Below are 11,619 nucleotides of genomic sequence, written 5' to 3'. Positions count from 1 at the left end.
ACACATACATACACTCCACCAGAGAAAATACACAGTGATACAGTCTTTGGGGAGAGTGATGCGAAGGAAAAAAGTCACAGGTATCATAAAACTGTATATACTTTCCAGCTCACTAATTTCACTTCAGGGAAAACATTACAATAAAATAATTCAAATGGCAAAAAGATAAATTCATAGCAGTGCTGTTTATGATAGCAGGAAAAAAGGAAAATAATCCCAATGTTGAACAACAGGGAAATATTTAAACTGTACATGGGCAATATGATGGAATTGTTCAGTCGCTAAATCATGTCTGGCTCTTTTCAACCACATGGACTATAGTGTGCCGGGCTCCTCTGTTCTTTACTATCTCCCAGAGTTTGCTCAAATTCATGTCCATTGAGTTGTTGATGCCATCCAACCTTCTCATGCTCTGTCATCCCTTTCTCCTCCTGCCCTCAATCTTTCCCAGCATCAGGGTCTTTTCCAGTGAGTTAGCTCTTTGCGTCAGGTGGCCAAAGTATTGGAGCTTCAGCTTCTGCTTCAGTCCTTTCAGTGAATATTCAGGATTAGTTTCCTTTAGGGTTGACTGATTTGACTTCCTTGAAGCCCAAGGGTCTCTCAAGAGTCTTCTCCAACACCACAATTCAAAAGCACCAATTCTTAAGCACTCAGCCTTCTTTATGGTCCAACTCTCACATCCCTACATGACTACTGGAAAAACCATAGCTTTGACTATAAGGACCTTTGTCAGCAAAGTGATGTCTTTGCTTTTTAATATGCTGTCTAGGTTTATCATAACTTTCCTACCAAGGAGCAAGTGTCTTAATTTCATGGCTGGAGTCACTATCCACAGTGATTTTGGAGCCCAAAAAAATAAAGTCTCTCACTGTTTCCACGTTTTCCCCTTCTATTTGCCATGAAGTAAAGGGACTGAATGCCATGATTTTAATTTTTTAAATGTTGAGTTTTAAGCCAGTTTTTATACTCTCTACTTTCACCCTCATCAAGAGGCACTTTAGTTCCTCTTCACTTTTTGCCATTAGAGTGGTATCATCTGCATATTTGACGTTGTTGATATTTCTCCAGGGCTTCCCTTGTGGCTCAGCTGGTAAAGAATCCATCTGCAATGAGGGAGACCTGGGTTCGATCCCTGGGTTGGGAAGATCCCTTGGAGAAGGGAAAGGCTACCCACTCCAGTATTCTGGCCTGGAGAATTCCATGGACTGTATAGTCCATAGAGTCACAAAGAGTCAGACACGACTGAGTGACTTTCACTGTCACTTTCGTTTTTCTCCAGGCAATCTTGAGTCCAGCTTGTGATTCATCCAACTCAGTATTTTGCATGATGTATTCTGCATAGAAGTTAAATAAGCAGGGTGTCAATATACAGCCTTGATGTACTTCTTTCCTAATTTTGAACAAATCCGTTGTTCCATGTTCTAACTGTTGCTTCTTGAACTGCATACAGGTTTCCCAGGAGACAGGTAAGGTGGTATTCCCAACTCTTTAAGAATTTTCCACAGTTTTTTGTAATCCACACAGACAAGGGCTTTAACATAGTCAATGAAGCAGAAGTAGATGTTTTTTTCTGGAATTCCCTTGCTTTCTCTATGATCCAATGGATGTTGGCAATTTGATCTCTGGTTCCTCTAACTTTTCTAAACCCAGCTTGTACATCTGGAAGTTCTTGGTTCATGGACTACTGAAGCCTAGCTTGAAGGAGTTTGTGCGTTACCTTGCTAGCATGTGAAATGAGTCCAATTTTAATAAGTAGTAATTGGGGGTGAGTATATGAAAGTCAGTGGAATTTCTCCATATGCATTATTTGCCTTATGGCAACTTCATATGTCTGTTCTTGGGGGGAAAAAAGAAAAAGATAAGCTGGACTAGTGCTGGCGATGAGCCCAGGCCTTCCAGCGCCCCAAGGTTGCGGCTCACAGGAAGCAGCAGAGGTGCACGAGAATCTCAAGAGTGTGGGCACCTTGTGCCTGAGGGGAGTCCAGTGTTTAAAATTGCGAATGAGATACCAGTCCAGAAACCAGACAAGAACCAGCCTGGTGCCCAGCTGCCTGGGGCTGTTCCTCCCAGGAACGGTTCAAGGCCACCTCACGAGCCCACTGTGGACCTGCCTCTTCAGAGGCAGCAGCGGGTCCCAGAGCACAACCCTGAAGGGGGTGTCGTGTGTCACTAACCAAGGCAGGAGGGCCAGCCACGTGGGAGCTGTTTAGACACAGGGTCTTTTCTCTAGGGTCTGTCCAGGAGAAATATAATACAAGCCACAAACATAATCTTTTATTTTCTAGTAACCACATTTTTTAAAAGTAAGAAATAAATTTAGTAGTACACTTTAGCCCAATATAACCACATGTTATCATTTCAAATGTAATCAATATAAAAGATTATTGAGACATTTTCCAGTTTTTTATATTATCTCTTTGAAACTCAGTGTATATGTTACAACACATCTCAAGTCTGTGTTTTGAGATTAGTCAAAGACACATGTCAAGTCACATGTGGGCCAGTGGGGACCTCATCAGGCATCACCACTCAGTAAGATACACAATAGAAAACAAAAAGATGAAAGGTTTTTCTTTTCCACTTGGGTTGCCTGTGATACAGACGTGTCACGGTAAGGGCCAGGAACCTCTTTCAGGCCTTTCTCTGTTCTGAAGTTCAGCATCTGAACTTGTTTGAGGTCCTCATTAGAGGTCAGGGTCAGGCTGGATGGTGCTATGGATGGAATTGTGTCTCCCCCAAATTCATATGTGGACATCCTAACCCCCAAGTGATGGCATTTGGAAGTGGAGTCTTTGCAAGGTAATTAGAGTTAGATGAGGCCATGGTGGAGCGACCCCCATGATGGGATTAGTGCCCTTACAAGCAGAAATACCAGAGAGCTTCCTCTCTCTCTGTCTCCCTCTTTGCCATGTGAAGACCGAGAGGAGAGGGCCATCCAAAAGCCAAGAGCGCTCACCAGAACCCGGCCATGCCGGCACCGTGATCTTGGACTTCCAGCCTCCACAGCTGTGAGCAATACATGGGCATGATTAAGCTGCCAGCCTGCAGCACTTTGTTACAGCACACAGAGCCGACTGGGACAGGTAAAGAGCAGGGAGGCTTCCTGGATCCCTGAATTCTAGCCTGATTTAGGGGCAACAGCATTTTTCCCCTGCCTGGAGGTGACGAGTTGAGCAGTGTGTGGGTGTAGACCCCCGTGGATGAAACTGAACATCCTTGGCCACTAAGAACCAGCCTTGACCTTCTGTCCCAGGCACAGGTGGTCCTCAGAGGCCTTGGAGGACGGCACCCCTGAATCTCTACCCCCTCCCTGCCTGCACCTGCCGAGCTGGATGTGGCTAAAGAAAACACCTGCCCACGCTGCTGGTCTCACTCAGCATCGCTGTGTTTTCCCATCCACTTCCTCTGCCTCTGCCTCATTTCAGCTGCCAACACTTCCTCCTCTGTCATCCCTCAGGTCATGACCTTAGTTCCTGTTTCCTTGAGAAAAGGGATTAACTGGAAGAGAATGTTCACTCCCTACGTCTGTGCCCATCTTTCCCCCTGGTATTACAAACTGCCCTTGCTCTTGACTCAGGCCAGCCCCTCTACTGGACACTGGATCCTAACCGCTCCCTCCTGAGGACACTCACTGGTCCAGCCATTCTTCTTCCTCTCCATCACCACCTTGCCCCTCTGCACAGAACTTTCCCATTAGTGTGCATGTGTGAATGATTTCTTCTATATTAAAAACAACACAGATTTCAACAAGGGTACCAGGAAAATTCGGTGGGAAAGAATTATCTTAAATGGTACAGGGACAACATGTAAAAAAATGAACTTGGAAGACCCCCCTACCTTTTACCATAGAAAACATTAACTTAAAATGGATCATACACCTAAACATAGGATCTAAAACTCTGAAACTCTCAGATGAAAACAGGAATAACTCTATGACCTTGGATTAGGCAATGGGTTCTTAGATAAGGCACAAAATCATAAGTGACAAAAGAAAACATAGATAAATGGGAATTCATTAAGATTAAAAACTTCTGTGCTTTTAAGGACACCATCAAAAAAAGTAAAACCACAAGCCACAGAGTGGGAGAATGTAATTGCAAACCATGTATCTGATAAGGGACTAGTATCTAGACTATATAGCTTCCAGTTCAAGATGGCAGAGTAGGATATGCACCCATCTCCTCCTGTGAGAGCACCAAAATTGCAACTACCTGTTGAACCACTCTCGACAAGAGGATGCTAGAACCTACCAAAAAAACATACCCCATGCCCAAAGATAAGAAGCTGCAGTGAAATGGTAGGAGGGGCACAATCATGATAAATCAAATCCTATACCTTCCAGGTGGGTGATCCACAGACTGGAGAACAATAATATCAAAGAAGTTCTCCCTCTGTCGTGAAGGTTCTGAACACCATGTCAGGCTTCCCAGCCTGGTGATCCAACAAAGGGACTGGGAATCCCCTGGGAATCTGACCTTGAAGGCCAGCAGGATTTGATTATAGGACTTCCAGAGGACTGGGGGAGACAGAGGCTACAGTCTTGGAGAGTGCAAACAAAATTTTGCAGACACCAAGATCCAGAAGAGAGGAGCAGTGACCCCGTAGGAGACTGAACTAAAACTACCTGCTAGTGTTGGAGGGCCTCCTGTGGAGGCATGGGTCAGCAGTGGTTCGCCACAGGGATGGGGCACCGGAAGGTCTCCCTGGATACGCTCTTGGGGTTTGCCATTAACCCTACCATACAGCCCTAGGCCCCAGACAACTACCAGGGAGGGAATGCAACCCCACCCATCAGTAGATAATTGGATTAAAGTCTTATTGCAAGGCCTGGCCCACCAGAGCAAGGCCTGGTTTTTCCCATTGCCAGTCCCTCCCATCAAGAAGCTTCCACAAGCCTCTTAGCCTCACCTATCAAAGGGCAGACAGAAGAAGCCAGAAGCACAGTCACACAAAAACTGTATTACAGAAAGTTAATCACAATGAAAAAGCAGAAAGTTATGTTCCAGATGAAGGGACAAGATAAAATCCCAGAAAAACAACTAAATAAAGTGGAGATAGGCAATCCTCCAGAAAAAGAACTCAGAATAATGATAGTGAAGATGATCCAGGATCTCAGGAAAAAGAGGAAGCAAAGATTGAGAAGATGCAAGAGATGTTTACCAAAGATCTACAAGAACTAAAGAACAAATGAACAGAGATGAATGATACACTAGAAGGAATCAATAGAAAATATAAAGAACTCTCACAACTCAACAGTAAAAAGGCAAATAACCCAATTTAAAAATGGGTAAAGGATTTGAACAGACATTTCTCCAAAGAAGATATTCAAATGGCCAATATGGCATGTGAGAAGATGCTCATCAGTAGTCTTCAGAATTACAATGAGATACCACTTCTCCCCTACTCGGATGACAAAAATAAAGAAGACAATAACAGCTGTTAATGAGATTGGGAAGAAATTAGAGCCTTATATGCTGTTGCTGAGAATGTAAAATGGTGCAGCCACTTTGGAAAAGTTTGAGAATTCCTCAAAATATAAACATAAAGTTATCATATGATCCAGCAATTCCACTCCTAGGTATATACCCAAGAGAACTGAAAACATATGGCCACACAAAAACTTGTGTACAAATGTTTATTAGCAGCATGGTTTATATTAGCCAAAAGGTGTTAACACCCCAAATGTTCATCACTTGGTGAATGGATAAATAAAATGTGGCATATGCATTTTATATAACATACAATGAATGAAGAATATTTTGTGTATAATGATATATTTTGTATATAATGATACATGGATGAACTTTAAAAAGAATATGCTAAGTGAAAGAACCAGTCACAAAATACCATATATTTGATGACTGAAGTGGCTTCCCTGATGGCACAAATGGTAAAGAGTCTGCTTGCAGGGCACAAGACCTGGGTTCAATCCCTGGGTCAGGAAGATCCCCTGGAGAAGGAAATGGCAACCCACTCCAGTATTCTTGCCTGGAAAATCCCATGGACGGAGGAGCCTGGCAGGCTACAGTCCATGGACTTGCAAAGAGTCGGACATGACTGAGCGACTTCACTAGCCAGCTAGCTATTTATTTGAAGTGTCTGGAATAGGCAATTCCACAGGGACAGAAAACAGAGCAGTGCTTCGGGGGCTGGGGAAGGGAGGAATTGCTGCTCGTGAATATGGGGCTTCTTTTTGGGGTGACAGGAATGTTCTGACACTAGGTAATGGAGATGGCTGCAAAATCTGGTGACTATACTAAAACTACTGAATTGCATGCTTTAAAGAGGGAGAGGGTCTTTTATGGGATGTGAGTTATATTTCAATAAAGCTGTCTAAAGAATTCTCTGGCCCTGCTGCCCCCTCTAGCCACTGCCCCATTTCTCTCTTTGTCTTTGTAGTGGAGTTCCTCACTGGAGTTTTCCACACTCGCTGTCACCAATGTGTCGCCTCTCATTCTAGTAGGCATCTGCTTCTACCACCCTACTCAGCGATCTCCTACCAAGTCACTGTCCTCTATGTTACTAAGCCCAGCGGTCCTCATCTTACCTGACCCGTGAGCAGCCCTTGGCCCCGTTGGCCTTCCCCCTCCCCACTTGGCCTCCTTGACCCTGTAATCTCCTGGCTTCTCCAGTCTCCCTGTGGCTCTTTCTTGATCTTTGCTGCTTCCACCTTCAGTCCTGATTTGTAAACCCTGAAACGTCTGGGGTTCATTTCCTGACCTCTCCCCCTCTCTATTGAGGTAACACTGGTATATAGCATTATATAAGTTTCAGGTATACAATATTATAATTCAACATCTGTGTTCATTATAAAGTGGTCATCACCAAAAGTCTAGTTACCATCCATCACCTTACACTTGACTCCCTTCACCCATATTTTGCTCACCTCCTCAATCCCCTTCCCCTCTGGTAACCACCAATATGTTTCCTGTGTCTATGAGTTTCTTTTTGTTCTTTTATTTGTTCGTTTTCAGAGTCTTGTGTGGGTTTTCTTTTTTTTATTTTTGTTTTTAAGATTCCATATACGAGCGATATCATACCATACGATTTTTTTCTTTCGCCTTCCAACTTTTTTCACTCAACGTATTATCCTCATGGCCCATCCATGTTGGATATTGTAAATAGCAAGATTTCACTCTTTCTCATGGCTGAGTAGTATCTCATTGTACATGTACACCACATCTTTATCCATTCATCCATCGATGGTCACTTAGGTTGCTGCCACGTCTGCACTCACCCTTTTCTTTTCTATCTATATCACTCTGCCATGGCTCTCACTGAAGATTCCCAAGTGTTTGTGAGCAGAGTTTCTTCTTGTACTCCAGTCCCGTAAGCAGAACTACCCACTCAGTCTTCCCAACTTTACCTTCTGAAACTGAGTTCCTGATACCAGATTCCCCACTCCTCAAAAAACCCACAACAAATAAAAACAACAATGAACAGCTCCTCCTTCAGCCTTCTGGATCTCAGAAACCAGGGGCTTTATGCCTCTAGTTGCTTTGACGTCTTTCTTTCTCTCACATTCCATATCCAGTTCATTAGCAAATTCTGTTGGTTCTTCCTTCAAATACATCTGTAACTTAATCTCTTCTCACACCTCCACTTGGGCCCTGGACCAGACCACCATCATCTCCCCCTCCTCGATGGTCTCCCAGCTGCCCTCCCCACCCCTTTAGTCAGGCTCATTGTAGCCAATGAGTCAGCATGTGCCGCCTCTCAGCTAAAAGCCTTCCCATGACTCCCACTGTCAAGCACCAGAGAGAAGCCAGTCTTTACAGTGCCTCCAGGCCCCTATTTCACCTCCCTTCCCCTTACCCCTTCTTCTCTTTCATCTCTGGCCACTGACTCTGGCCCAGCCACTCCTGTTTCCTCCATGCTCCTGGACCAGGCCAGGGACCTTCCCAACCCAAGGCTTTTGCACCTGTTGCTTCCTTCTTCCGAACACCTGCCTCATTTTCTTCAAGTCTTGACTCAAATCCACCTTTTCAGTGAAGCCCTACCTGGCCACTGGATCTGCAACTGTAGCTGCCCTGCCTACCCTGCATTGTCCCTTTCTCTGTGCTGTCATCATCTATAGCACTCAGTACCTATGAATTTACTCCATTGCAGAGGTTTCCACCCCCCCACCAAGACAATCTATATCAAGAAGAGTGTTGAGATAATCTTTTCAAAAAACAAAAGAAAAAGTACATTAGCAGAGCTGAACGAACAAGGGACAGGCATGAGCATTTCCAAATAGTGTGGCCCCTCTTGGCTGGAAATCACCCTAGTGCTAGAAAAGATACCAGAGATAGAGTGTAATATACTTTTAAAAAGTTGTATCTGTCTCTTTTTACTGGAGGATGTGCTCTGGGAAGGGGGGCTTTTTGCCCAATTTGTTCACAGCTGTATTCCCAGTGCTTGTAGGTATTCAATCAATACTTGCTAAATGAATAAATAAAAAATTAAAAGCTAGCAGGCAGATTTTCTCCCATTTCATTTTGCATCCCATATGCAGACATCTTGCAGACCAGACCTAACTCCCACACCATGTCCATCTCACACACCCACTCCACCTGAGGGTGAAAGAAAAGGCTGCCTCCTGTGTGCCTGGGGATGCCGGCTCAAATGTCAGGATAGTGTCTGAGGCCTACATGCAAGTAATCTTCCAGAATGACTGCAGTGGGGAAGACAGACAACACCAACTGCTGGTGAAAACATGGAGTGACTCGAACCCTGATCTACTGCTGATGGTTTAGTTCAGTTCAGTTCAGTTACTCAGTCGTGTCTGACTCTTTGCAACCCCATGGTTTGCCTCCTGCCAAAACTTCTGGGTAGCATCTGCTAACATCATACATACATCTATCCCATGGCCAAGCAACACCACTCCTAGTTATGTGCCTAAGAGAGACAAGGGCTTATGTGCACCAACAGACATCGATAGGATTGGCCATGAATCTTCATTCATGATAACCCCAATCTCAAATGCCCAACAAGAGAATGAATAAACAATTGTGGAGGGTTCCCCGTGTTGTTGTTCAGTCACTAAGTTGTGTCTGACTCTTTGCGACACCATGGACTGCAGCATGCCAGGCTTCCCTGTCCTTCACTATCTCCCAGAGTTTGCTCAAATTCATGTCCATTGAGTTGCTGATGCCATCTAACTGTCAGGTGAGTGTATGCTCCTCGGTTCTTTGTCTCATCACAACAAAGATTTGGAGTGATGGACATTAAAGCCCTTGGCGCGTCACAGCTGTTGGGTCTTGGACAGACCATGTTATAGCTCTCAGGTCTCGAACGGACTGCGCTATAGCTCTTAAATAAGTCAGTGTTACAGCTCAGTGTTACAGCTCTATTTTATTTAGATAATAGCAGGAAAATCCATCTTCGAGGCGTGAGGGCACGTCGATCCAAAGACGCGAAGAGAAGAGCACCCCATCGCATGGGGTGGGGTGGGGGGGAGCGTACGCATTCGTGGGAGAGAGAGAGAGAACCCTTTGGCTCCTCTTTTTATATGTTTTTTCTTCCCCCTGGGCCTGTCCTATTCAAATTGGGCTTAGGCAGGAGCGCTGTTCTACCTGAAGTCCTCACTCCGGTCCTCGGACCTTCCTTTGACCTTCCTCTGTTCTATTTTCACGGACTTTTCCCTTCCTTGTCTTTTAGCCACCACCATTTTGGACTCCTTTTCCCTATTCTAACTACCTAACATAACCATCTCATCCTCTGCTGCCCCCTTCTCCTTTTGCCTTCAATCTTTCCTAGCATCAGGGTCTTTTCCAATGAATCGACTCTTTCCACAGGTGGCCAAAGCATTGGAGCTTCAGCGTCAGCATCAGTCCTCCCAGTGAATGCTCAGGGTTGATTTCCTTTAGGATTGACTGGTTTGATCTCCTTGCTGTCCAAAGGATACTCAAGAGTCTTGAGCACCACAATTCTACACCAGTGTAGAATACCACAATGAAAAACATCAACCACAAACACCCACAATGACAGGAAGGGATTTCACAGACAATGTTGAGCAGAGAAACGTGAACAAAAAGATACATAGAGTGTGATTCTATTTATATTATCAATGAAAAATTAATCAGTCAGTTTAAGAAAGAAACTTTATTTGAACCAAGCAGGATCATAAACCAAGAACAGCCTTTTAGAAAGTTCTAAGAACTTTTCCACTTGTTAGGGATCAAAGCATAGTTACATAAATTTTTGAGACAAAGGGCATTAAATGATGTATTATTGACAGTTTACACAATCCAGACCTGAGGACAAAGTGAGTAGACGGTAATGGGTCATCATGGCCCCTTGCAAGATTAAGAAGGAAGGTTATCATCTAAAAAGTTGTGACCCTTGATGAGATTAGGGAGGAATGTTATCTCCTAAGGTGGTCTGGTTAATCCAGATGCACAACTTACATAAAAGGGAGGAGGCTCAAATGGGTAGAGAACATTTTCATATTTAAATTTTTCTTGTCTTGCCATAAAATATGAATTTTATTTCATCAAATGAAGTTTAAAGAGATAGAAAAAATCTATGGTGACACAGATTAGAACACCAGTTATAGAACATCAGTTACCCTTGGAGGCAGGTACTGTTGGGAGGGACTGAGGGAGGCTTCTGGGTGCTGGAGATGCTCTGGGTCTCTACCTGGGTGGTGCCAATAGGTGTGTGTGACAGTATGCAAAGTCTCACTGAGCTGCACACTTGAAATTTGTACACTTTTCTGAAGGGAAGTTAGACCTCAACAAGAAAGAATGGAAGGAAGGAAGGAAGGAAGGAAGAAAAAAGAAACCGAAGTCCCAGGGTGGTAACCCAGACATCTACTCTATCTATGTACTGACCCTATGCTAATTTCCTCCTTGTAATGCTCCGGAGACTCGTTGATTTCCCTACCTGTGCACTCTTTGACCTTTGGAGAGGAGGTCGATGTGCAGAAATACCTTGGACCTAATCCTGGAAATACAAAAAATACATCCTTGAAGAGTTTGGTCTCTGCATCATCACTCTCCTAACTTGAGGAGGGCTGGACAGGCTTTGTTTCCCAAAATCAGATTTTCATCTGAATTATGTTTGTTCCTCCACTCATGTGATAATCAGCTTGCGAGACAGCAAGACTGCCTGAGATGTTGCATTGTTTTTGACTTGAATAAAGGAAACAATCACTGTGAATGTTCTGTTTTCATATCTTGGAGCTGTTCATCATTGAGAGGATTTCTCCCTAATTGGATTGAAATCTGAACAATGTCTTGGCAACAGCGTCATACTGGGTGTAAATCAGGGCCCCAAGACCCTCACCTAGCCCCTTTCCCTAGACTCCTTGGTCCTCCTCTCTGAGAGCTGGGCTGAGACCTCCTGTCGCATGACTCTGGACCACTCCTCTCTCTGCAAAGGTAGAAGAAATGGCCGTAGACCCTCAAAACTCCCAGTAGATCCCCTTACTTAGTTCCACGGTTGCACTGGTTGTCCAGACCCACGTACTATACCTGTTTCTAGAGCCAGGATGTGAGTGAGTGAGCTGTACCAAAACGTGTGGCTGAAGGTAAGGAAGAGGGCTTCCCCAGGGGCATGGAGAAACCACTCCATGATTTCTTTACTCCCACACTAATAATACATGCACACTTTTGACACCAGATGTGCGGGGGT

Source organism: Dama dama, chromosome 4, assembly GCF_033118175.1.
Source record: "Dama dama isolate Ldn47 chromosome 4, ASM3311817v1, whole genome shotgun sequence".
In the NCBI taxonomy this organism is placed as follows: domain Eukaryota; kingdom Metazoa; phylum Chordata; class Mammalia; order Artiodactyla; family Cervidae; genus Dama; species Dama dama.
Note: the sequence above shows the minus strand (reverse complement) of the source record.